Source organism: Eptatretus burgeri, chromosome 11, assembly GCF_056783735.1.
Source record: "Eptatretus burgeri isolate ZD-2024b chromosome 11, Ebu_testis_v1, whole genome shotgun sequence".
Taxonomy (NCBI): domain Eukaryota; kingdom Metazoa; phylum Chordata; class Myxini; order Myxiniformes; family Myxinidae; genus Eptatretus; species Eptatretus burgeri.
This window is the reverse complement of record NC_140971.1, coordinates 51,682,696-51,707,336: the sequence shown is the minus strand read 5'-3', so window position 1 is coordinate 51,707,336 and position 24,641 is coordinate 51,682,696. Positions and strand designations below refer to the sequence as shown.

General features: G+C 45.1%; 1 long non-coding RNA gene across 1 annotated transcript in view; it reads right to left on the bottom strand.

Moving 5' to 3' along the window:
• Positions 1-20,026: 20,026 nt before the first annotated feature.
• Positions 20,027-24,641, bottom strand: part of LOC147017063 (uncharacterized) — a 58,772-nt gene continuing 54,157 nt past the window's right edge. Inside the window, exons 3-4 of the long non-coding RNA XR_015049322.1 lie at positions 21,727-21,824; positions 20,027-20,865 (exon numbers count right to left, since the gene is read on the bottom strand). This is a non-coding gene — a long non-coding RNA (uncharacterized LOC147017063). The remainder of the gene's footprint in view (positions 20,866-21,726; positions 21,825-24,641) is intronic.

Sequence of the window (24,641 nt, the reverse complement as noted above, 5' to 3'; positions counted from 1 at the left end):
TGAGGCACCATCGCCGCTCCGCGTCTCATCACCAGACGGGTAGGCCCGACCCGGTCTCGGCCTCAGGCCCGCCTCATCCTTGAGGGTATTCTTTCCTTGGTTTTGGGTATGTGTTGTCGGCGCCGTCTGTGAAGTAAAATTGTATAAGTGTTGCCGTGTGCTCGTGTAATCGGTATTAGATCTGCATTGTCGCATTTGCTTTTTGTGTAAATTGAATTGTGTTTTCTTTTCTGTGTGCTTTTGGTGGAATTGAATATGTGTGCTTTCCGTTCAGCGCGAATAAATGTGCTTTGTGTTGAACTGTTTCCCGCTTCGCCGTCATTTCCTTCATTGAATCCTCATCTTGCTTCACGTAAAGGGTTGGTAGTGGGCTGAATACGCCCGATAATTAATCGAACCGTCGAGGTCGACGATAACACCGCTCGGTTATCCCGATAGTACGGAACGGGTCGCTTAAGTGGCCCGTGTCCGAAGTCGACCTGCGGCGAGGTGCGATCGCCCGGTCTACCCTCCGCGTGTGTACTTAGGTAGGTCGAATTTGGCGAGCAACCCTATCCCACGCGGGGGCTGATTGGCTCGATTGCGGTGAGACCGAAAGGTCCACCCGTGACTGGTTCCCGGCGTTAGTCCGAGAGGGTCACGACTGGATTGTCCGTCCGGTGGGCGACGTGCCGCGATTCGAGTTACGTGGCCGTCAGCACGCCGGCGGGCGCGAATCCGCAACACTGGTGTCAGGTCGTGCGATACAAATTAATCGCCCTCCTCGCGGCACTGGTATCGGAGAACAGGAAAACGGGCTCTCCTGTCTCCGGCTAAATTCACGGGAATCGGTCCAGGGGTGAGAGAAGCGACCCCCGATTCCCTCCAAATTACGAGCGAGCGAAATTAACCCTTTAAGAGAAGCAAGATGGCGTCTCAAGGCGAGCGGGAGCCGGGGGTATTAGAAATGCATGTAGAATGTGTAGGATCCATGGTCCAGGATGGAATCCCCGAGCAGGAAATGTTGATTGTGCAGGAACACGGACTCGCCCAACTGAACCCAGAGCCCGAAATAGGTGCGGCAGCAGCCGCGGTGTATGACACCTCCCCCCCCTCTCCACCAAAACCCTTCCCCAACCCCTGCCGAAACGGCTCACTCAAGCGCACCCGCGACATAGCCCAGCTATTCACCATGCTGGCGGCAATGACAGCAAGGATGGATGCGAATACACAACAAATGAACGAAAAGATGGATGCAAACGCAAATGAATTTATAAACGAAATGAAAAGCATGGGCAAGCAAATAAAAAAAGAAATGAAAGAACTACGGGGTGAGACGCAGAACATGGGCCGATGCCTGCAGGCGGGCATGAAGGCCGTGACCAGGGAGCTGGGAATGGCGACTCCACGTGTGGGAGCAAACGAGCTGGAAGGGGGTGCAGCAGCTGACAGGCCCGCGGTGGAGGCGGGTAAAAAAATAATTCGGGGGGCGTGTTGGGCGAGGGTCGTGACAGAGGAATCGACGGTGACCAAAAGGGAAAAATTAAATGGGGAGACCAAAACGTGTGAGACGAGACACGAGGTGACGACGACAGAAACTTATAAATGTATAGAGACACGGGAGATAGAAAAAATAGAGGAAAGGCTACACGATGAAGACGGGGTAAGTGACGCACACACACACACACACACACACAGGTAGTGGAGGACAATGGGGTTGAGCTCGCGGAGCGTGTAGAGACCCAGTGCGAGCACCTGGATGGCCTCCTCCAGGAACGAGGGGAGGGAGTCTGCCCCCTTGAGGCGAGTCACGACCAGGTGAGTTCGGTCGTGCTTTGCGAGGTTGAGGGGAGGAGTGCTGTGGACAGGTGCACGGAGAGCTTGGGGGGTATAGAGGCCCCGGAGACCCTTGTGGGGACACGAATCCCCAGTGTGGTTGTCCCTGTGTGTGTGGTGCAAGGCGTGAGTGCGTCCCCGTGTGTGGAAGCGACCCCGTGTGTGAGTGGTGTGGTGACGATGGTGCCAGAGTACATGCTTCCCAGCACGCCGTGCGTGGGTGAGGCACCGTGTGTGAGTGAGGCCGTGTGTGTGAGTGAAACGGCCAGTGTGAGTGAGGCACCGCGGGTTAGTGCCCCCGCGTGTGTGGGTGAGGCACCGTGTGTGGATGAGGCACGGAGTGTGGGTGAGGCACCGCGGGTGAGTTCCCCCGCGTGTGTGGATGAGGCACCGCGGTTGAGTGCCCCCGCGTGTGTGGATGAGGCACGGAGTGCGAGTGAGGCACCGCGGGTGAGTGCCCCCGCACGCGTGAGTGAACGGCTGTGTGCAAGGTCGCTGTGTGCAAGGGAGACCGTGTGTGTGAGAGAGCGGTATGTGAGGGAGATGTCGGTTGGCATGCGGGAGCACGCAGCCGCGTCTCCCGGTGTGAATGTGATGGAGTGGACTGTGTGCGTCGTAACACGCAGGTGTGCGTGTGTGGAATGGAGACGGAGACGGCGACAGAGGAGAGAAAGCCGAGTAGCGGCTGTGGTTGTTTCGGGGACCGTGCCGGGTTCACCCAGCAGTGAGCACGCGGTTCGTGCTGTGCAACGCACGAGACCACCACGTGCTCGCTTGCGAGAGTGAAGTCCCGGTCCGGAAACGCACGCGGTGGATTTGCCGATCCCGCGGACGGACAAAGTTTAGGCAGGATTATGGATTTGGACCGGACGGGTTCTCCACGCGATCGTGTGTGTTAAGCTCCAACGGGCAAAGCACATGTGTTCGCGTGGGGAACCCCTCGAGACGTGGGGCTTGTTTCTTTTACGCGCACGGTGACGCCATGGCTGCACGTGGGGTTGGAATCCGGCAGGAGGGGTATCTCTGCCGGATGGTACCGTCCAAGGAGGGACGAGGAACACGTGCAGCTGCATGACGTCACGGGCAGGTGCAAAGTGCGCGAGCTCTGAGTTGCCGCGCAGGTGCTGCGCATGGGGAAAAAAAAAAAAAAAAAAAAGCAAGTCTGACTTTCGGGTGCACAGGATTCCTGGGCAAGGGGTGAAAGACCCCCTTACCGGGGCACAGGATGAAAACTAGTTAGGGGGAAGGGTTAGCTTAGTTAGACCGACTTCATGGGGCAGGGGTAAGTCCTCATGGAGTCCGTGGAATGGATTAGTTAGAGGGATTGTAGCGAGATTTAGGTTGGGAAATAAAATGGGATTACATTTGAGACAGTGACAGACTTGTGAGCGTGTAGAGTTGACGTAGCTTAGCTACGTAGTGTTAAAAGGAACGTGCTGTAGTATAAGGGACGACGTGGGAGCACGAGTTAGTTAGGGGAGGTAGTTAGAAGGATGGCAGAGTTCAGCGGTGTGTGTGTTGAAGAGTTGGTGAGTTGTGAGGTGAGTACTTGTTGAGTGAGTGAGGCCAGCGGGTCTGTGTGAGTGGAGCGAATGGGGAATGCATGGTGCGATGAGTGATTGGGGGGGAGGAGTGACTCCCGCCCAAGGGACCCCGGGGTCAGTGAAAAGTGAGTTAGGGGGTTAGTTAAATTGAAAAATGGAGGTCGTTTTGCTGTTGGTGGGAGTGTAGGCTCGAAACCCATTTGGAGGGGTGCAGGAGCCCTGTTGACGGGCTTGGGAGCGTGGCTGCGAAAGGTGAGTATCGCTGAATGGGTACCCCGGGCACCAGGCTAGTCGGCCGTGGTAGGCCAAGGGCCCATGGGGCGCCGGGATAGCGTAGTGGGCACGGGTGCGCCTGCTTGGTGCGGGGGCCCGGGGCGCCATTAGCCGCGTGGGCAGTGTTGTGGGCACGGGTGACCCTCGGAAAGGGGCCCGGGAGGCCAGCCTGCCACGTGTGCGTTTCAGGGGAGGTGCCATGGGGGCACTCCCCGGTGTTAGGGAGCTGGTAGGCTCGGAGGCAGTGTAGTGCCCGGGGGTGCCATAGCGGGAGATTCGGCAGAGGGTCGTGCCTGCCAAAGGGGGCCACGTGTCCCAGCCATGAGACCGTGTGAGGGCACCGAGAGAAAATTGGGGGGCGAGGCCCGAAATTGTAAGGACACCAACACAGGCGACGGGAATCTGGGTTGTTAGAACCAATAGTTTAAGCGAGAGGCGCTTGTTGAAAGCCCCGGGGTAGTTTAGCAGTTAAATGGATAGGGTAGATTAGGAGATGTACCCCTCCGCACCATCCATCCCCTTGCTCTCGTTGTGGGCCGCTGGACCCACTTGGTGTTAAGATCGCCGAACTCTGGGGAGGCCATTCTGAGGCTTGAGTTGGGCCTCGGCACAGGACGCTAGCTCTCCCTTGTTCCCCTCCGGGAAGGGAACGTAGGGGTTGGGAGTAGGCTAGGTGACAGGATAGGTTAGCCGAACAAGGACGATAAAGGGGGTTAGGGGACGATTTATAGAGGGGAAGTAAACATAAAAATAAAAATAAAAAAATAAGTGGGGGCTAAATTGGTTTTTCACAAATTAAGGGAGTGGGTATGTACAGTGACAGGCAAAGGCGATAGGTTGGGAGGGAGACCGTAGGGTAGGTCCGAGCCCGCCTTCCAAGTGGCCAGCACCACCGCACTCCCTCCACCAACCTCCACTGAACGGCAAAGGCTGGCCAACTTCATCTGCAGCTGCTGTGCTGCAAGGCCTGTGCCGGCTGGATCGTCTGCCGGCTGGCTGTTTTTCTGCAAGGTCTGTGCCGGCCAGTTCATCTGCTGGCTGTTTTTCTTCAAGGCCTGTGCCGGCCAGTTCATCTGCCGGCTGTGTTTGCCTGCAGCGGCCTTCTTCTGCGGGCTGTGTTTGCCTGCTGCCTTTGCCATGCCATGCCCACTGCCCAGGTTCACCGCCCCGTTCAATTTTTGCTTTGCCCCCCCCTGTTCATTTCCATGTGTGCCAGGATCCGCAAGGCAACAGTTTGCAAGCTGCAAGAACTGCCCTGTTGGCAGCTACAACACGGGCCTGCAGTGGCGGGCCGTGCACCGTGTTTGTGTTCATCCATCCATTCGTTGTGTTCATTGCGTGTGCCACTTGAGCTGGCACGGAGACTACGTTTGTGCAGCTCATGCACCGTTGTGGTTCACTGCATTCAGTTCAAAAGGGAAGGCCTTGGACTGCGTGTGAGCAGCCAGCCACGTTCCCTGTCACCTGCATTGTTTTGAGCCAGAGACTGCATGCGAGCAGCCTGGCTCCCTGCTAACTGCTTTTCTTTTGCAGAGTTCAGTGATCCTGGGCCATGGTTTAGTGTAAAATTTGTAAGTTAAGGTTAAGATGTACTGTACATATGAGTGCGCCCCCGGCATGTATGTTCTAGCGCCGGCAATTTTATTTAAGTCGTCCGTGTGAGTGAGTTTGTTTAGGTAGTTACGCAGCCCTCAGGTTATTTATTTTGGGGACACGAATACCATGAATGTCGCACTCAGGGATCCGTAGGTAAAATGTACTAGGGGAAAACTACACATGATGGCACACGAAAATTTGACGACTCGGGACGAGTCTGTAAAAAGGGGAGGGGGTAGTGTTGTGGTTACCAAATTCGCAAACCACCATTCAGGTCCCTTAGGTGAGATATCTCGGTAAGTACATGTGTAGTTAGGCCCAAACCCGTTGTCTAGTGGGAATACATGTCATTTATGCGTGCTGCGACTCTTCAGGATAGCCGGTTTTCTTTTACTATCTTTATTTTGGACCAACCGCCATTGTTACCACCACCAGTCACAACATCAACCACCAACCACAACGCCGCTTCACCACAACCGCCACGACCTTCATGTCACACCTCGCAACCGTCGCATCGCCACCGTTCTTGCGCCGCTTGTGGGTACCGGTGTTGGACTCGTGCAGGGCGCGCGCCGAACAGCGTGTACAAAATCACGGATTTTGTGCTTCAAAAACGGATCAAAAACGACACACGCCCACTTTTGTTCCGTCCAATCGGTGAGCAAGGGCGAGTTGGCCCCCCCCCCAGGGCGTTGGAGGGCGATCGATATATGCAAATTTATGGATCAAAAAGCATTCACGCCCACTTTTTCTCGGGCCAATGGGGAGCGAGGTGAAAGGTCGAAGGGAGGGGGTCAAAGATGAGAAGGCGAAGCCACGGGGCTTATATAAGCGACCGTGTTCGTCAGTCAGAGGAACAGAGAGTTAAGACTTCGCGGGCGGTGGAGTTGGGAAGAAGGAGCAAAAAGGAGCTGGTCGCCGTCGTGTGCGTTGGAGTCGGAGCGGAGGGGACGGAGCTGTGGAGAGGCGGCGAGGGCAGACGAGGGGGTGCTCGCGTCGTGCAGGGAGCTGCACCCCAGGGAGGCCGACAGCGCGACCTGGCCGAGGTGGAGACGCTCGTCGCGGGACAATAAAAATCCTCTATACCCCGAGCATCAGCAACCCCCTCCTGTTTCCCCCCCGCGCTGAGATAGTGCGACCAAGGGGGCCCCTTTCCCACCCCCTACCAGACACTGCCCGCGAGGCCCGCGGAGTTGAGGCACCATCGCCGCTCCGCGTCTCATCACCAGACGGGTAGGCCCGACCCGGTCTCGGCCTCAGGCCCGCCTCATCCTTGAGGGTATTCTTTCCTTGGTTTTGGGTATGTGTTGTCGGCGCCGTCTGTGAAGTAAAATTGTATAAGTGTTGCCGTGTGCTCGTGTAATCGGTATTAGATCTGCATTGTCGCATTTGCTTTTTGTGTAAATTGAATTGTGTTTTTCTTTTCTGTGTGCTTTTGGTGGAATTGAATATGTGTGCTTTCCGTTCAGCGCGAATAAATGTGCTTTGTCTTGAACTGTTTCCCGCTTCGCTTCGTCATTTCCTTCATTGAATCCTCATCTTGCTTCACGTAAAGGGTTGGTAGTGGGCTGAATACGCCCGATAATTAATCGAACCGTCGAGGTCGACGATAACACCGCTCGGTTATCCCGATAGTACGGAACGGGTCGCTTAAGTGGCCCGTGTCCGAAGTCGACCTGCGGCGAGGTGCGATCGCCCGGTCTACCCTCCGCGTGGGTACTTAGGTAGGTCGAATTTGGCGAGCAACCCTATCCCACGCGGGGGCTGATTGGCTCGATCGCGGTGAGACCGAAAGGTCCACCCGTGACTGGTTCCCGGCGTTAGTCCGAGAGGGTCACGACTGGATTGTCCGTCCGGTGGGCGACGTGCCGCGATTCGAGTTACGTGACCGTCAGCACGCCGGCGGGCGCGAATCCGCAACAATATATATATATATATATATATATATATATATATATATATATATATATATATATATATATATATATATTGTTATGGAAGCCTGGTGTTGGCGCAGTGGTTCGGGCAGCGGCTTGGGATCCAAAAGGTCCTGAGTTCAAGCCCCGTTGGGCCACTGAATTAATACACCAGGGGGTTGACTCAGCCTGTCATCCTTCTGAGGTCGGCGAAATGAGTACCAGTGTACTGGGCCGGTGTATACCCCGGTTAAAATAGGTGTACCATATCCCTGTGTCGTAAGAGGCGACCAGGGTTGCGTCAGGAAGGGCATCCGGCGTAAAACCTGTGCCAAATCACTATGCGGATTACACGGATGATCCGCTGTGGCGACCCCTAACGGGAGCAGCCGAAAGAAGAAGAAGAAGAAGTGTATATATATATATATATATATATATATATATATATATATATATATATATATATATATATATATATATATATATATATATATTGTTAAGGATTTCAGAATCGGCTCCGCCAAATGCATACAAACATCCTAAATGCATGTCCAGGATAGACCCATCCCCATGTCTGGTGGGATTCCAACTTTGGTGTGTTGAGAAGGGAAAAGAATAGGTTCCCTTTCTTATGGGATGGACTTTTTCTCTTTCCGAAAGACATGTTTGTCGATAGAGATGCATGGCTTTGTGCTTGATTTTACACAACTGTCAGCAATGGGTGTGGCTGAAATAGCTGAATCCACAAATTAGAAGGTGTGTCCACATACTTTTGCCATGTAGTGCATATATGTATATATAATATATGTATATACATATATATGTATAGATGAAAACATATATATATATATATATATATATATATATATATATATATATATATATATATATACACATATAGATGAAAACATATAGATGAAAACATATATATATATATATATATATATATATATATATATATATATATATATATATATATATATATATATATATATGTATATATCAGCGTTCCTCGGGTGTGAAGTGCACGTGTGGTGTGGAGGAAATTTTGTGTGTAGTTTGTCTAGTTTCCTGGTGTGTGTGCATCTAACAGACTCATGTGTCACCATTGTTTGGTCTGCTGCCATTCCGAGGAGGTGTTCGAACAGAGCCCCATCCATGACTCCACAAAATTTCTCCTGTAAAACTTCACCAACCTCAATGAGGTGTCGATGTCTGCGATGTCCGGCCTTAATTCTGAGTCTCAGAAAACTAAACCCCGTGGCTCGCATTATGTTGTTTGTCTCTAAACTCTCCACCAGGCGTCGAAATCTCAGCAAGCGAGGTAGCAAGTTTTCTTTGAGGTACTGGAACAGATATGGAGATGACACCTTCGTCATTGTGCATACAAACATGGTAGACCACCAACTGGTACAGCTTGGCAAGGTATTCTCCAGCATTAACTTCACAATCGAAATAGAAAAACGAAAGCAAATTGACCTTTTTGGATGTGGAGGTTCACCGTAAGCCTGATGGCTTCCTCGAGACGTTGGTTTACAGGAATCCAACCCACACCAGCAGATTGCTGTAGTTTAACTCCTGCAACCCAATCTCCCACAAACACAGTGCAGCACAGACCTTAGCAGCTCGGGCATGGATGCTGTCATCTTTCAAAGGCGAGGCAATGAACGAGATCAGATTAGTTTGAGGAGTCCTACTCAAAAATGGGTACAGCACGGGAATAATCCCCACCTAGGAAGAACCAAAAAGGACTGAATGGCGGAAGGAGCCAGAAACTTGGGCACTGTGTACTGCCATACTATCTGGGCCTTTCTGAAAGGATCGGCAGGATAGTATGTGGCTCACGGATTGGCGTAGCCTGCAAGCCTCTATGCACCATCCGTAATGTCATCACAAAATTTAAGGACCCAATACCAACTGGTGATAAATCTGGAGTAGTTTACCATTCATCATGCAAAGACTGTGAGCAATTCTACATTGGTGAAACTGGAAGAAATTTGAAACAACAAGATGAACATGATATAGCAATTAAGCTTGGAATGGTGACCCAGTCAGCCATAGCACGTCATTGCTGCAATCTGGCCACAAATTTGACTTTGATGGGACCTGTGTCCGAGACACGACATCTAACAAATGACACAGGTTGATTTTGGAAGTGTGGCATGTGAAGAGCCGGCAAGGTGGTCTAACTGGCGAGACGGTGAACATATCCACACAATATACACCTCTGATGCAAATGGCGAAAACTGAATGGTGCAAACTGCTGGACAAGGTGAGCAACAAACAACACTCAATCCCAAACACCACATCCACATGTGCACAACACCCAATGAGAACCCCAACACTCCCAAAACCAACACCTCATCATAGACACCACTACACTGTCACTACCATCCCCTCAAACACAATCAACACCAACTACCCCCACTCCCTTCTGGAGTAACAGGGAACATGGATGCACATACCATGAAGCACACTTGGATCTGGATGTTCAGGCTTCTCACTCAGAGTGTGCAAGTGTACACTGAACTTCATTCAACATCGTATGGTTAGCTCAAGCACTCCGCTAAATTACAGCCCCCATTTGGTGTATGGTGCATGTTCGCACACGGAGAGCATGACCAAACACCCAAGTGCCATGTTAAGTGTGGAGCTCCATCGAGGACTAGAGGTGAATTAGGCCATCTTCGCAGCTGTACCCTCGTGTGGGCGGGGACAGCACTGGGGTGAGTGTGCGTGCACCAATGGGGGTGCTGGAAAAATTCAATCCCTCCATTTGATCCACTGTTAAATTCCTCTTTCGTCAGGGGATTATTATCGGCTGTGCACTCCACACAGAAAGAGACACAGATCTCATTGATTCGCATGATCAATATTGGCTTGATGGTGGAAACGAATGGAGCTCACGGAGCAGAGTGCTGAGCGAGAGAGAGATCCAGATTGAGCCAGGTCATAGGGCCAAACCAAGAACTTACAGACTTTCTTACACCTCCTTCGGCTGTCTTCTCACACATTCTTCTTCTTTCTTTATGTCTCGTCTGCTGTGGACACGTATTCATAAAAGGAGCATCAGCGATTACCCGGGCAAGTTCAGAACAGTTATCCCCTTCAGGGCAGCCCCACTGATATTCACCTTTTAGAGTTTCCTTTCTGCTCCTCACTTGCACATCACCACATCCTCACTTGCACTTCCTCAGACCACGCACCTAAGGCACCCTCAGTTTTTCTCCTCCTTCCCACTCCTCAGCAACTGGTCCACGCGAGTTCATCAACCCCACCTGGTAATTGAGAGGTCGCAAACACCTCGTACTTTCCCTCATCTTTCTTGCTGTCTAACTTTACTCGGGAGTGTTTCTGAATGCGGATCATGTTAAATGAAATGACAGTATAAGTATTATAACGGTTTCGCTCTGTACTTTAGCTCTGTCTTTTCTTTGTATGTAATTGTGTTTTATTTGGCTGCACCTCACCAATCCTTGCTTTCCCTGCAATACATATCTTCATTGTAAAAAAAAAAAAACCCTTGTTTGTACAAGTACTTTTATTCACCCTTTCTATAAATAAATTGTTATTATTGTAAACATACCCAATTTGTAGTGTCTTTTCCTCCATTGATCCAGTTTCGTCCACAAATCGTGTTAGCCAGGAAGTTCGACCCCACGTGATTTGCTCTGTTATCCAGCATACACTTACTCTATCACTTGGCAGAAATCTGAGTGTGCGCTGAGGGCACAAAACCCCCTTGGTGTGTTCGTCCAAAGGTAAGGTAACCTTTGTAACCTTTGGTTCATTAGTAACCCGCCAAACTGCAGAGTTATCAGCAGCTGGTGGACTACGGACCAGGTGTTCAGGAGGAACCTGAGCACTTCCCCTCATAGCGAACCTTGAAACACCTGGCTGGAGCAGTACAGGGTGTTCCAAAAAGACCTGGACAAATTTGGTTGTTCATATATTTAGTTCCACAAATAATACTGTTTTGTGCAATACAGATGCTCATAAAGTTTTCTTTATTTTCAGGTCTGGTGGTTGAATGTAAAAGAAAATGGCGACTCCACAGGAGAAAGGTCAGTGTGTAAAATGGTTCTTTGAGATCAGATCCTTCAGGCAAGTTCAGGGTAATTTCTGTTCAAGGTATGGAAGGAATCCGTCAATGCGGACTAGTATCAGAGAGTGGTACCAGAGGCTTAAGGAGACTGAAAACAGAAAAGTACCGGTCAACCAAGCACAAGTGTAGCAGACGTTGCACAAGTGCAGCAGACGTTGCACAAGTGCATGAATAATTTCAACAAAGTCCCAGAAAATCTATTTGATGTGCATTCAGGGAAATAGGACGACCAACCACCACTGTACACAGGATCTTGAATAAAAGACTGAAGCTTTATACCTATAAGGTGCAGATTCTGCAGGAACTCAGACTAAATGATTGACCCAAACGCTAGGCATTTGCCTTGGAAATGCTGACTCGCATAAAGGATGATGAAGATTACCTGAAAAAGGTCATGTTCACAGGCAAAGCTTGCTTTCATGTATCAACAGGCACAATGTAAGGATCTGGGGCTCTGAAAACCCCCACGTGGTCATTGAATACATACGCGAGTCCAAAGGTCAATGTGTGGTGTGGCCTTCTCCATGACGCTTGATTGGTCTGCTTTTCCTTGCAGACGATACAGTGATCTCAACAATTTAGATGAACATGTTGGAAGGGTTCACCTCACCACAGATTGAAGACCTGCAACCCAATATCATTTTTCAACAAGACAGTGCTCCCCTTCATTGGGCCGTAGTTATTTGAGCAGTCCTCAATGAAAACTTTTGAGGTCGCTGGATTGGCCAAGACGGACCAACCGCCTGCCTGGCCCCCATGATCACCAGACATAACTCCTCTTGATTTTTTTTTTCTGTGGGGATTTGTCAAAGATGTTGTCTATAACACCAAAGTGGAAAACCTGCAGGATCTTCATTCTCGGATCACAGCTGCACGTGCAGTCGTGCACTGGTGGACACAATCCAGCTGAGCCGAACAAGGCAATAACTCGTGTACCGCCTTGATTTCCTGTGCACTACAAACGAAGCTCACATTGAAGTGTATTGATGGTGTGCACACACTTTTATGAGTTTCTGTATCATATAAACTAAAGGGTATCGTTGCATCATTTGTGGTTCTTCGTATATGAACAACCAAAATTGTCCTTGTCTTTTGGAGCACCCTGTATATTTGAATAACAGCTGTTTAATGAAATTACATTTTCTGTGTTTGACTCACAGCTCAATTCAGTGTTCAGCATAATAGACATGCTGGCTAATGTGTGTGTAATCTGGATAAGGTAAGGCTGTAAGGTGTTCATGATTTAATGTATTGTTCTATAACAGAATGTGCGATGAGCATGAATATATGATAATGCATTTAACCATCCAGGAAAAAGGTGCACATCTATCGGTAGAAAGTTTGAATCGTGAGATTGCCTTGCGCAGTTGACTGACCATCTGGAGACAGCTGAAGTTGTGGAATTTCTGATGTAAACCCACAGCCCTGTTTGTGGACCCACTGTTTGGAGAGATTGTGGGCTGAAATGGTCGAAACCTCTATGAAGAATGTATCCCAGCTGATGATCCGGGTGGTCGGAAAACCTATCAATTGCTTTGAAGTAAATAAGGTTCTTACTTGAGGTAAGCCACTATTTTGAGATTTGCAATTAAGATGAAGTTAAGTGTAGGGTGTTGTTAAATTAGTGTCATTGACATCATCCTTTAAATGTTGATATAATGATTTAGGATTATCCATTAACTGTTCACGAAGTGATATGATTAGTGAGGAGCAGACGTGAAAAAAATAAAATCGGTGCATGTGTGCATATATATATATATATATATATATATATATATATATATATATATATATATATATATATATATATATATATATATACTATCCCTGTGTCATAAGAGGCGACCAGGGTTGCATCAGGAAGGGCATCCGGCATAAAACCTGTGCCAAATCATTATGCGGATCATAACGGATGATCCGCTGTGGCGACCCCTAACGGGAGCAGCCGAAAGAAGAATATATATATATATATATATATATATATATATATATATATATATATATTTATGTATTTATATATATATATATATATATATATATATATATATATATATATATATATATATATATATATATATATATATATATATATATATATATATATATATATATGTGCTTCTGCATGCACGTGCATATTGCAACGGGTGCAGGTCTTTGTGGAAAACATATGCGCTGAGCTGATTTGCCCCAGAATAGCCAAATGGTAATCGGCCAAATTCAAATGAAAAAGAAAATCAACTCGCACTTCATGGCCATGCACAAAAAGCTCCTGTACTTAACGACTTCAGCCCTGGAATTATTTTGACGGCACATTTGTCTGCTATACCTTGGCGCAGCTTTCCTTGGATGAGAGAATAACAAATTATTTGAACATTTGTAAATGTGAGTGAAATGGATTTTGATGATGTGCATTCTAATTTTTAGTTCCGAAATTTGACAGAAATGACAGCTCCTGTGATCTTTACCCTTTTACCATAAAATGTAAAGTCGAATAAAAAACAAAAAAAAAATCACCGATTTTTAACTTAATGAATTTTGGTGACAACGTCGAAAATCAGTGGAAGACCAAGAAAAAGTAAGAAATTAAAAAATTTAAAAAATTGATTTCCTGATGTAGTTATTAAGGTGGAAAAAATAATCCCAAAGTTCCTAATTGACTCCAAATCCAAAATATTTTAATTTGCCTAATACCAAGGTATAACTGCGTACCTGTGCCGAATATGAAAGAAATGCATCCTATCATTTTCGAGTGGAGGCTCCCCACGGACGTATGAATGGCAGATGGATAGATGGATGGACATGACCCAAAATGTCATCAGCTGGGCTGACATCTGATTGGGGGCTAAAGGAAAAAAGGAAGGGGTGATCTGCCTTGTCAGATGTGGTTTCCATGTTCTGTTAGCTCAGTTTGTTGGTGACTATTAAATGATCCCAGGGCAACATGGAATGGACAACCAAATGCTGCACCTCCCATGCACCATAAATGAGAACAAACTATCACAGAGTATGGAAAAATAATTATATTGTAAGAAAAGATAGAAATCGAGATGACACATATGAGAGGAAAAGACAGACATTTTAGGATTATGATGAGGAGGGTGAAAAAATATAATGAGAATAATAAATAAAGGAAACGATATAATAATTAAAAGATAACATTTCAAAAAAACAAAGCCAGAGGAGATGAAGGGAAAGGAAGAACAAGGAGGTAGGAGAGGTCAACACATCAACAAAGAGCAACATCAATTGGAGAAAGAATGCCGAGTTAAAGCGACGCGTATGCCCCCATTTCCATATTGCCTTGCACAGCTCATTGAGTGTGCACACGGAGTGCAATGATTGAAGCATTCTCTGAGCAGCCTGCTGTGGCAAACACCTGGCTGGGTCTCAGTTGGTGACACTCCTGCAATGCGAACAGCTGCATGTCATTCTACAGTCACCATTGTCCTGCATGATCACAGCCAACAAAGGTGTAATCGATCCACCATTGACATCACTTATTGCTAATGGGAAGTACTGATCAGAGATTCAGAGGAGCACATTTGATGACTTTGTGGACTTAAATAACACCAGATATTAAATTATTTCAATGGCAATTTTTCTCTAAATCTATACAAATAAGTGTGTGTGTGTGTGTGTGTGTGTGTGTGTGTGTGTGTGTGTGTGTGTGTGTCAGTGTGTGTGTGTGTCAGTGTGTCTCCTCCATAACTCCAAAACCATGAATGTAGCAGCCTGAAACTTTGAATGCATACTAAAAAAGCCCCAAGGAAGAGCAAGAGTGAAAATTGGATGTTTGGGTTAATTAAAACACCCCTTTTGAAGATAATTGATGGCTTATTTAATTATATCCTTTATTCGGTGCATCCTCAGTCACCGCTCTCCATGCGGTCTGAAGCTGCCATGTTTTTTGGCCTGCTCAGCCACACCTTCACTTGGAAAAGGCCGGAATGATTTCTTCACGATAAAGTTTTTTTTCACTTTCCTCACTCATATCATCAAATGCCTGATCATCATACCTACAAATTTCTGGGTACATTGTAATGTTTATAAACACCCGGAGACTGCAGCGTTTGTTGTTTTATTTCATTTCCGCACATCTGATCACCATGAAAATCTCCTACATTAAGAAGAATTACGAAAACTTAAGCTCCAGAATCGAACTTACAAGCAGTTTCGATTCCTAAAAAAGTTAATTTGTCCAATTTGGACATATTTGATATTTTGGGCGTCTCCGGGAAGTGTATGTTATGTTTAACATGACGGTTCGGTGATTACTGATCGCATGCCAAGCGAGCCGTTTCTCTTAAGGTGTTTTGTAGGAGTGCTTAAGCCACTTGGCGAGTGCTCTACAATATTCGCACTGTCACTGAATACTGTATGACGATTGACTTGAACAACGTTCAGGGCCAGTCCAGTGTGTTGTGGACCACGTGCTGTTCTGTGGTGCAAAACCGGTGGTGGCTGGCTCGCTGAAAATGTGAAATTTTATTTTCCACGACGTTCCCCTTTTTGTTCTTCCATAAACGACCCATCACTTCAATATCGATACATATTTAAAAAAAATATCCTGCACATCTCACATCGACTGAGCTGCGCAATGATGGGCAGTCCCTCGGTTGTGCCTCACCGGCTGAAAATGTTGTGCAATTTCATTCTTAGACGACATCACTTTTTAAAAAAATTTTTGTGTAATGTGTTTTCATTATCCACCCATCGCTTCGACATTCATACATTAAAAAAAACAAACAAACCCTCCATCGACCTCGTGTTCGGAGTTCCTTCATGTAGGTTTGATGAGTGAAAATCGTTGGCCAACATTTTGTATTATTCTCTTCGGATTGATATATCTTTGATTTACATTTTGTTATTTTTTCACTTGAATCCATATTTAAAGAATTATATTTAAAAGGTAAGCCTTTGTGGTTCTCCTTTTTGTGTACTTTATCCATGGGGGACTTCAAATAGAACTTGAAACAGGCCGTGTTTGCCACACAGGAGTGGAGGCTACTCACCCAGTGATTTATCTAGCTTAGCGGGCAACCAACCAGTACCTTTTAAACGTGAAAAAACAAATTTAACTGATACTTTAATGGAGATGGGTACACCTGGAACATATGACATCAAGAATTAATGCTCGGGTAACACATTACCTTGGTATGCTCGGGTGACACACGACCTTGTTGCGGCGAGGATGGAGGTACAGACGTACAGGTCGAGTAGGTTTTAGCTTTTAACCTCTGCAGCATACGAGTGATTGCCTTTTCCTTTGTCCTCGTGACTGTTTCTAAAGCAGTTGGTTATCTTGATATGAACTGGGTTTGCTTTGGAATCGTTCGGAGTTTCTCCGTTGTGAGTTTCAAAGCTAATAACACATGATTTCCGAAACATTTGCCACATTAACATGTTTTCAAAATTGCAGAGCCAGTTTTTTTAACCCATCACATGATGATTGGCAGTTGTTTTTAAATAATGATGTTTTTGCCCATCTTGAAACGTCTATAATGCAATGTTGTTTTAAAAAATAATTAATTGAAATTCCCCCAAAACTAGTGTTAAAGCTACTCATGTTTTTGGGGTTGTAGACAGTACATAATGTACTCAGTAATCACACTGACTCAAACCTGCTGATTCCTGAAAATTTGCCGATATTGGACAAGCACGTGTGTGTGTGTGTGTGCGTGTGCGTGTGCGTGTGTGTATGTGTGTGTGTGTGTGTGTGTGTGTGTGTGTGTGTGTGTGTGTGTGTGTGTGTGTGTGTGTGTGTGTGTGTGTGTGTGTGTGTGCGTGCGTGCGTGCGTCATTGATTGGTATCTACTTCTGCGGGTTTCAGAATGTGGAATGGAGTCCTCCCAGGGCTGGCTTAAAGTATCCACTTTCATTTCAGAAAGGGGTCACGATTCATGGACCAAGTAGTGAAGTTTTCTGTTCGCAAAGTTTTGTGTTGAGGGCTCTCTTCAGGATCGTCGCTGATCCCCGGACAGCTTCCAACTCCAGTTTGTTCATAGTAATATTCTCAGGGATGATGTTTAATATCTCTGTGAGATTCTTCATCATCATTCCTCTAGCTCCAGCTATCACTGGTACAACTTTGGCATTATTCAGCTTCCAGGATCTTTTCACTTCATTCCTGAGGTCTTGGTGTTTGTTCATTTTCTTGATTTCTGCATCGTTTAGTCCAAAATCATGAGTATTAACACCTCAATCAGCAATGCCTTCTCTCTTTTTTGTACCTAAGTATGATATCTGGTCCAACACTTTGTTTTCGATGTTCACTCTCGATGGGATCATTAGGTCATACGTGAGTGGTAATTCCATGTTTTCAGTCCATACTTTTGGTTAATGTTCCCACAAATTTTCTGAAACTTGGATATCAAAGTTTTTGCAGTTGTGCCAGTGGTTAACATTACAAACTCTGTTGTGTTGTTGTGTGTACAGCTGTTCTGACATGAGTTTTTTTTTGTGTGCGTTCAGTCATTAAGCATAACATATCACTTTCCTTGCTAACCCAACCTCCACCCCTCACCTTTCTCTCTTTTTTTCATTCTCTCTCTCTCTCTCTCGCTCTCTCTCGCTCTCTCTCACTGTCTCTGTTTCTGTCTCACTCTGTCTTTCTCTATCTCTCACCCCCTCCTCGCACCCTCCCTCCTGCAGTGTATAGCAACATTTGGTGAGGCATCACTCCCCCCCCCCACTTCCTAACTCTTTTCCCCTTCCTTGCTTCCTCTCCCCTCTCTCCAGCCTGGCCTCCCCCCTCCCTCCATCCTGTCCTCTCCTCTTCCCTCCATCCGGTCCTCTCTTCTTCCCTCCATCCTGTCCTCTCCTCTTCCCTCCATCCTGTCCTCTCCTCTTCCCTCCATCCTGTCCTCTCCTCTTCCCTCCGTCCCATCCTCTCCTCTCCCCCCTTCCTTGCTCCCCTCTTTCCCCTCCCTCCCCTCTTTCCCCACACTCCCTCCTCTCTCTCCCCTCCCTTTAATATCCCTGTCAGCGAAGTGAAGGGTTGTATTTGCTCATAGTTAATATAACATACCTTTATAATATTTAACACTGCCTTATAAATTCAGATTTATATTTTTATTTTTATTTTTTTGCCAAATGAGACTCAAATTGTAATTTCATTCAAATGTTTTTTTTAAAATACAAAATAATTGATGAAACAATAACAATAATAGTCTGTGCTTATTAATTAACTGGCAAACCTTCACTGTTTGTGAGGGACTAAGTGCAGCAATATTTTCTGGTTGATAATCCCAATTCAACAAAGAGTGATGCAGCTTTTCAGAAATATTTAGGAAAATACAATTCAGTAGCATCATTTCCAAACATCCAAACAGGAGATTCTTAAACATGACATTGTGTCAGTGCACACTGCAGTGTCTGTGCACCATTTTTGGTGAAGCATTGTGTTTTCAATTGTTAACCACCCCATTAGTTACCATGTCCTACCCCAAGTCACTTTTTCTTATTTTCTACAAGATTAGGGTTAATGGCAGAGCAAAATGACAGAGTATGAACAGTTATTTGGCCTCATCACTGGATATTCCAACAATGTTGAGAACTTTATATTCTAATGAACGCAGGAGAGAGATGTGATGCTGGGGCACCAGTCCATAGGGGAGAGCATCACGCCAGTGAGCTTGAAAAACAAGGCCTGATAGACTGTGTAATTGATTTTTTTTTTCAAGCAAAGACTTGCTATATGGTTTGCCTATGAGAGGTCAAGGTTCATGGTGAGGCCGATAAGTTCAAGAGATTAATCCAGTGAGTGACCATGGAAATAGCTATTTGGGTTAATTTGATTATCCTTCTGGAGTGACACCCTGAGACTGTGACATTTTTCAGGATTGAAGGACATATTTTATTTATTGGAAGGATATGTTGGTGGTCTCTCTGTCTTCTACCACCTCCTTTCTGGTCTTGCACCCTCTGCTCTTTCCGTGCTTCATCCCCCCAGGTTTCTGCAGGGCTCACACGGTCCACCATCGACCCACTTCTGGTGAATCTACCTAAATCCAGGATCACGGCTCACCTTGACTCATTTATTCCTTTTTTTCCCCTGCCTGTGGAACCAATTTCCACATAGTTTTCAATCTCATTCTTCCCTCCAGGTCTTCAAGACTACTGTTCACCACCAGCTCAGATCATCCCCAATCCAACACCATGATCATTTCTACCCTCGTTAACCCACCCCAATCCCTCCTTCCAAATTTCCAGTTTTCCCTCCTGAGAGTTTCCATCTGTATTCATCTTATCCACCCCATGCATCCTTTCCTGTGCCCCATTCCTCCTCACATGCCTCTCTTTGCCTTGGCCTTCGGCTCTGCTGTTGGTGTTTCCCCCCTCCCTCTGTGGTTCTTTTTGTCCTGCTGCGTCCTGATCCATTCAGTGTATTAGTACTTGGTCTCCTATAAGTCTCCACTGTGTATACAATATATATATATATATATATATATATATATATATATATATATATATATATATATATATATATATATATATATATATATATATATATATATATATATATCAGACAAGCACGTAATGATTCCCAGAGAAGCAGCGAGTGATGAAACTGCTATCTGCCGATTGATGGGGTGGGAGTACTGCACAACACATTGTGGTGTTATTTTTTTTTAAAGCAAAAGAGGGGGTTCCAGAGGATCAGAGAGCCCAGTTATATAGATGAGGAACAAGACTGGGCCCATCACTGCTTTGTAGAACTTCAGCCTCCACTGGGAAAAGAAAGAGGATTCCATTCATGACGACATTTAAATCTTCTGTTTTTATTTTTTACAGGATATCGGGCTCATTGTGGAGTTGCCACACACACACATCTCATGGACATACAGGCGAATACACGCAACACAATACAGGACTGTTAGACAACACAATACAGGACCGTCACTTCCTGGGGTACTCTGGGTGCCAGTGAAGTCACAACAAGGGCACCGGTTTTCTCACCGCACTTTGCAGGGCATTTTCCAAGAAGAAATTTCCTCCTGCCCATCGATGCCAACCTATCGTATCGTAGGTGCTCTATCCTTTAAATGCTGAGCATCAAGCAAGGATGCAGCATGTGCCATTTTAAAATCTTTGTTATGACTCAGCCGGGGTTTGAACCATCGACCTCCCAGACACTGAGCGGATGCTTCAACAATTACATCATCAAGTCTGATTTGACTGAGTGGGGGAAAAAAAACTCAGAAATACAGGAAAGAAGGTATCCTTGTAAACCACATACATAAAGATTAACAAGCAGTGCAGGATGCCAGAATGTATCGAATGATCGAGATGTGTCTAGGGAGATGGTCCTGACCTCTGCTCTGCAGAGGGGTACCAGCACATCCATCGTTAAGTGACCGGAACAGAATCAAAACTGATGGTCAGAGATCAGGCTGCTTTAAAAATGGAGAAACTTGACATTCCATGACTTTTCCCATAATTGCACCATCCTTGTGGACGAGAGTGATGTTTGCTAACTTCCAGGCAGATGTGAGGCTGATTAAGAAGACTGAAAGGATAATGCAGAGGAGCAGCTGAGCAGCAGAGTCGCATTTAAGTTCATGGACACTGTTGCCATTTGTTCCCATCACCGAAGCAGGGTTGAGGCAGGACAGAACTTTCGACAAGGGGTACATGGGGGTGAGATCATGACAAATAAATGGGTTAGGTACATGCGATTTGGAGGCAAAACACAGTAAAGACATTCTGCCGGATCTCAGACAGAGTCTTCAGATTATTTCAAACATAGGACTAAAAGGTGTGAACAGAGAAACTCACCACACACTCTGAAATCGCTGGACTAAACGTGAAATATGGAGGGATGACGAAACATTTCAGGATATATTATATCATCACTTCAAATAGTGCATGGCATAATATAATATTGAGAAAATTACATAACAAAAACAACTCAAACTAGATCGGGCGTTCAGTAGAGCACGTACCTCTGCCAGGTAATGCCTGATCCATGAGAACATATCGGGGCCCATTAAAATTTTGAAATATCATTGCTATATATACTTTGTTTTTAGCCCTATCTCTTAATGGTGAATAATCACTTTAAAAATTAAATAATCCTTGTATCCATATCCGGATTAGGATCTTCACCAAAATTGAAGCAATTCTTCCTTGTCACACACCCAACCTGCCCACCAAATTTCATCTGAATCCATCTGCAACTTTATGATATCCTGCATACAGACAGACAAACAGACATACAAACAAACAAACAGACAGACAGACAGAGCGGTGAAAACATAACCTCCTTCACCTTTGGTGGCAGACGTAAATATAATCAGTTTAGGAAACTTATAATTTAATCTTATATATGCTTTCAAAATAAAATATCTTCCAATTTTCATACAATAATAATAATTAAGAATAATAAAAATAGCAATAAAATACCTCATAATAATTATGCTGATGGCCCCTATTTTTCCTACATTCTCAAATAAACTGATAGGCTCGGTTGTATCACCTGATGTTCGATTGAAGGTTGCAGGAACTTGAAATTTGTTCAGTGTGCCGGCGATAACTCTCCTTGTCTTTGCAAAAGAAACCATTGGGTCATCAGTCCTGTCAGACAGGTACACTGGTTTAGCATCCATCCGAGGGATGGTGCACACTGACGCATCACCAGGATAACAGTTTGTAACTGAGTCTGGATTCAAACCTAAGTTAGACAGTGCAAACGTGAGTGGGCATCTTGGTTATCCTGGTGCAGCTCAATAATAATTACAATAATTAATAACACCAGTTATATATATATATATATATATATATATATATATATATATATATATATATATATATATATATATATATATATATATATATATATCGGAATTAGATTCTCAAGGTGTAATATGGAAATAATAAAAGGCTCTGGTGCTTCCACCAGCCTACCAAACAATAATGTGAACCACCATCATCATCAAACAAAACCCATAGCTTTTTAATATCGTATAATGTATAATTTATGCTCATGTTTCAATCATGCACAAATTATTAATTTATTCATAAATTTGTGGGTTTTATCTTTCTTGGTTGTCAAATGTAATGCTTTTCAAATTTATCAGAACATGTAACCTAAAAACAAGATAGCAATAATTTTTATTATTTGATGGCAGCAGATGAACTTTAGCACCAAACATGAAATACACATAATAAAAGAAGAGTAATGTCAAAAAGACCAATATTCAAAACTGTAGTAAATTAGAGGAGACAAGTGAGAGTTCAAATGGAAGAGAAAAAAAAGAGAGATTTAAACAGGTGTCAAAGGATTTCGTTTACGAGCACAAATATAATTCTTAAGTCTAGAAAGATCTCAGCCTCATTTGCTAAAATTGCGCAGACAGTAACAGGTCTTCCACATCACAAATCGCTTTAGAGTGTCTGATAAGACTGAATAAGTTCCCACTATTCAGGGAAACCATCCTTTGGTTTATTGGTCACAGCAAACCCGGGAATTTTTGTGATTCCACTTCTTTCTTGTGTAATGGAAGTCATAGATCACCTACATTTGGTATGCAGTATGAGATGAAAAAAAAAACATAATGAAATGTATTCTCAGGATTTACATACTGTCCTTACAAATTAGCTGTTTGTGCAGAATGTGTTATTTCGCCTTCAGCACACAGATCTTTTTTTTTTCTTTTGGAGGATTCACAAAAATAAAACAGACTGCACCACTTGTGTGGCTTTGAAACATTAGCAGCGAACCTCGCTGTCTTTTACAGCCATAGACAGCCTGACCGCCTGCCCTCTGGGCACGAAAACTGCCAGATCCCCTCAAAATATGTGGTGGGCACTGGGGCGCTTTTAAAAAGAGCCGAGGTGAAAATACCTCCTGCAATTGCAGGAGCTACAGCATTTTAGCACCTGGCAGAGGCGGTTTCCAGCAGCCTTCATTCCAGCAAACACAAAGCCCCTTTAGCTGAAGGGCATTACACCAGCGAATTGGGATCTACGAGACCGGGCAGGCTGGGAGCGCTGCTGTTAAGTGCATTAACTGTGTTACGAAAGCAGTCCTTTCAATTCAGGCGGGGGATTATACAGGTTCCCAGAGGATTTGCTTGCCAAAAGTAAAGGCAAAGCCTTAACAAAGTTTTTTTTCAGTCACTGAATATATTATTGTCAGTTGGCCAGGCTGATGGCATGATAGGACAGCTCCGTAGAGTTGAACATATTGTTGCAGGATATGAAACAAAAGGTCGCAAATGGTGTTCTGCAGACGTAGTTAAATGAGCCATCGCTTATTCTTCAGAGAAATGGCTGCAAAAGTAAGGTTTTCACTAAATATCATCTGTGAAGGTTTAAGTACAATATGTTTCCTCTCAAAATAAGGATTTCTTTTAAAATAATAAGATAAAAATTGCTCACTTTGTAATCATATTAAGAAAGTGCCATTTTAACTGTATCTATGAGAGAGCCAAAGTGAAATGGCTGCTTTGGTGCGAGTTAGGATTTAGTGTTGGTGCTTATCAGCTCTGTACCAGTTTGTGTTAGGAGAGGGATAAAAAAGAAACAACCATTATGGTGATGCTCCTATTTCCATATGCTGTAAATAAGGGTTTCTTATCACATTATCCCACACTCCATCCTTCATACTCGCTGATTTTGTAAGTACAAGCCGGCATACCCGTCGTTTCGCTGACGGATTGTGATACTTCACAAACATATTGCATGTCGATCTGTGAGTGTGAATGAGGATTTAAAATGAGGTGAAACACATGGAAAAATGGTCTTTTATAACACGTCATTGTTGTTCTTGTCATTGTGGCTGCGATTGTTGTTGTTTGTGTGCTACACACATACATATATATATATATATATAAAATGATTGACCCCTCCCACACTCCTCTAGCTAAAGTAGCCACATAAAGCAACCCAAGAAGACTTACACAAAGTAAGTGCGAACTAACACTGTTTCGAACCCTTCCCAGAGATCCTCAACAACTATAAATACATTCACACATAGTACACACATGACGCTCCCATGCATGTACCACGTGCAAACATCAAAAGCAGTCAATATATAAATAAAGAAAGACCCACCCACATCTCTCACCTGTGAATGGAAATAGAGGGAATAGCCAATCAGCTCTCACCTAATTGACTACACCCAAGTGGCTAGGATTATATAAACAATTGACCCCTCCCACACTCCTCTCGCTGAAGTAGTTGCATAAAGCAACCCAAGAAGACACACAAGGTAAGTGCTAATGCTGTTTCGAACCATTCCCAGAGTTCCTCAACAAATATAAAGATGTTCACACATAAAGCACACCCATGAGAATCCGAATGCTGTACACCCCTTCAGCCACCAGACCAGTTTCATCGCTTATTGGTGAATCATCAGCGATAGAGCAGACAGCAATACATACCAATGAG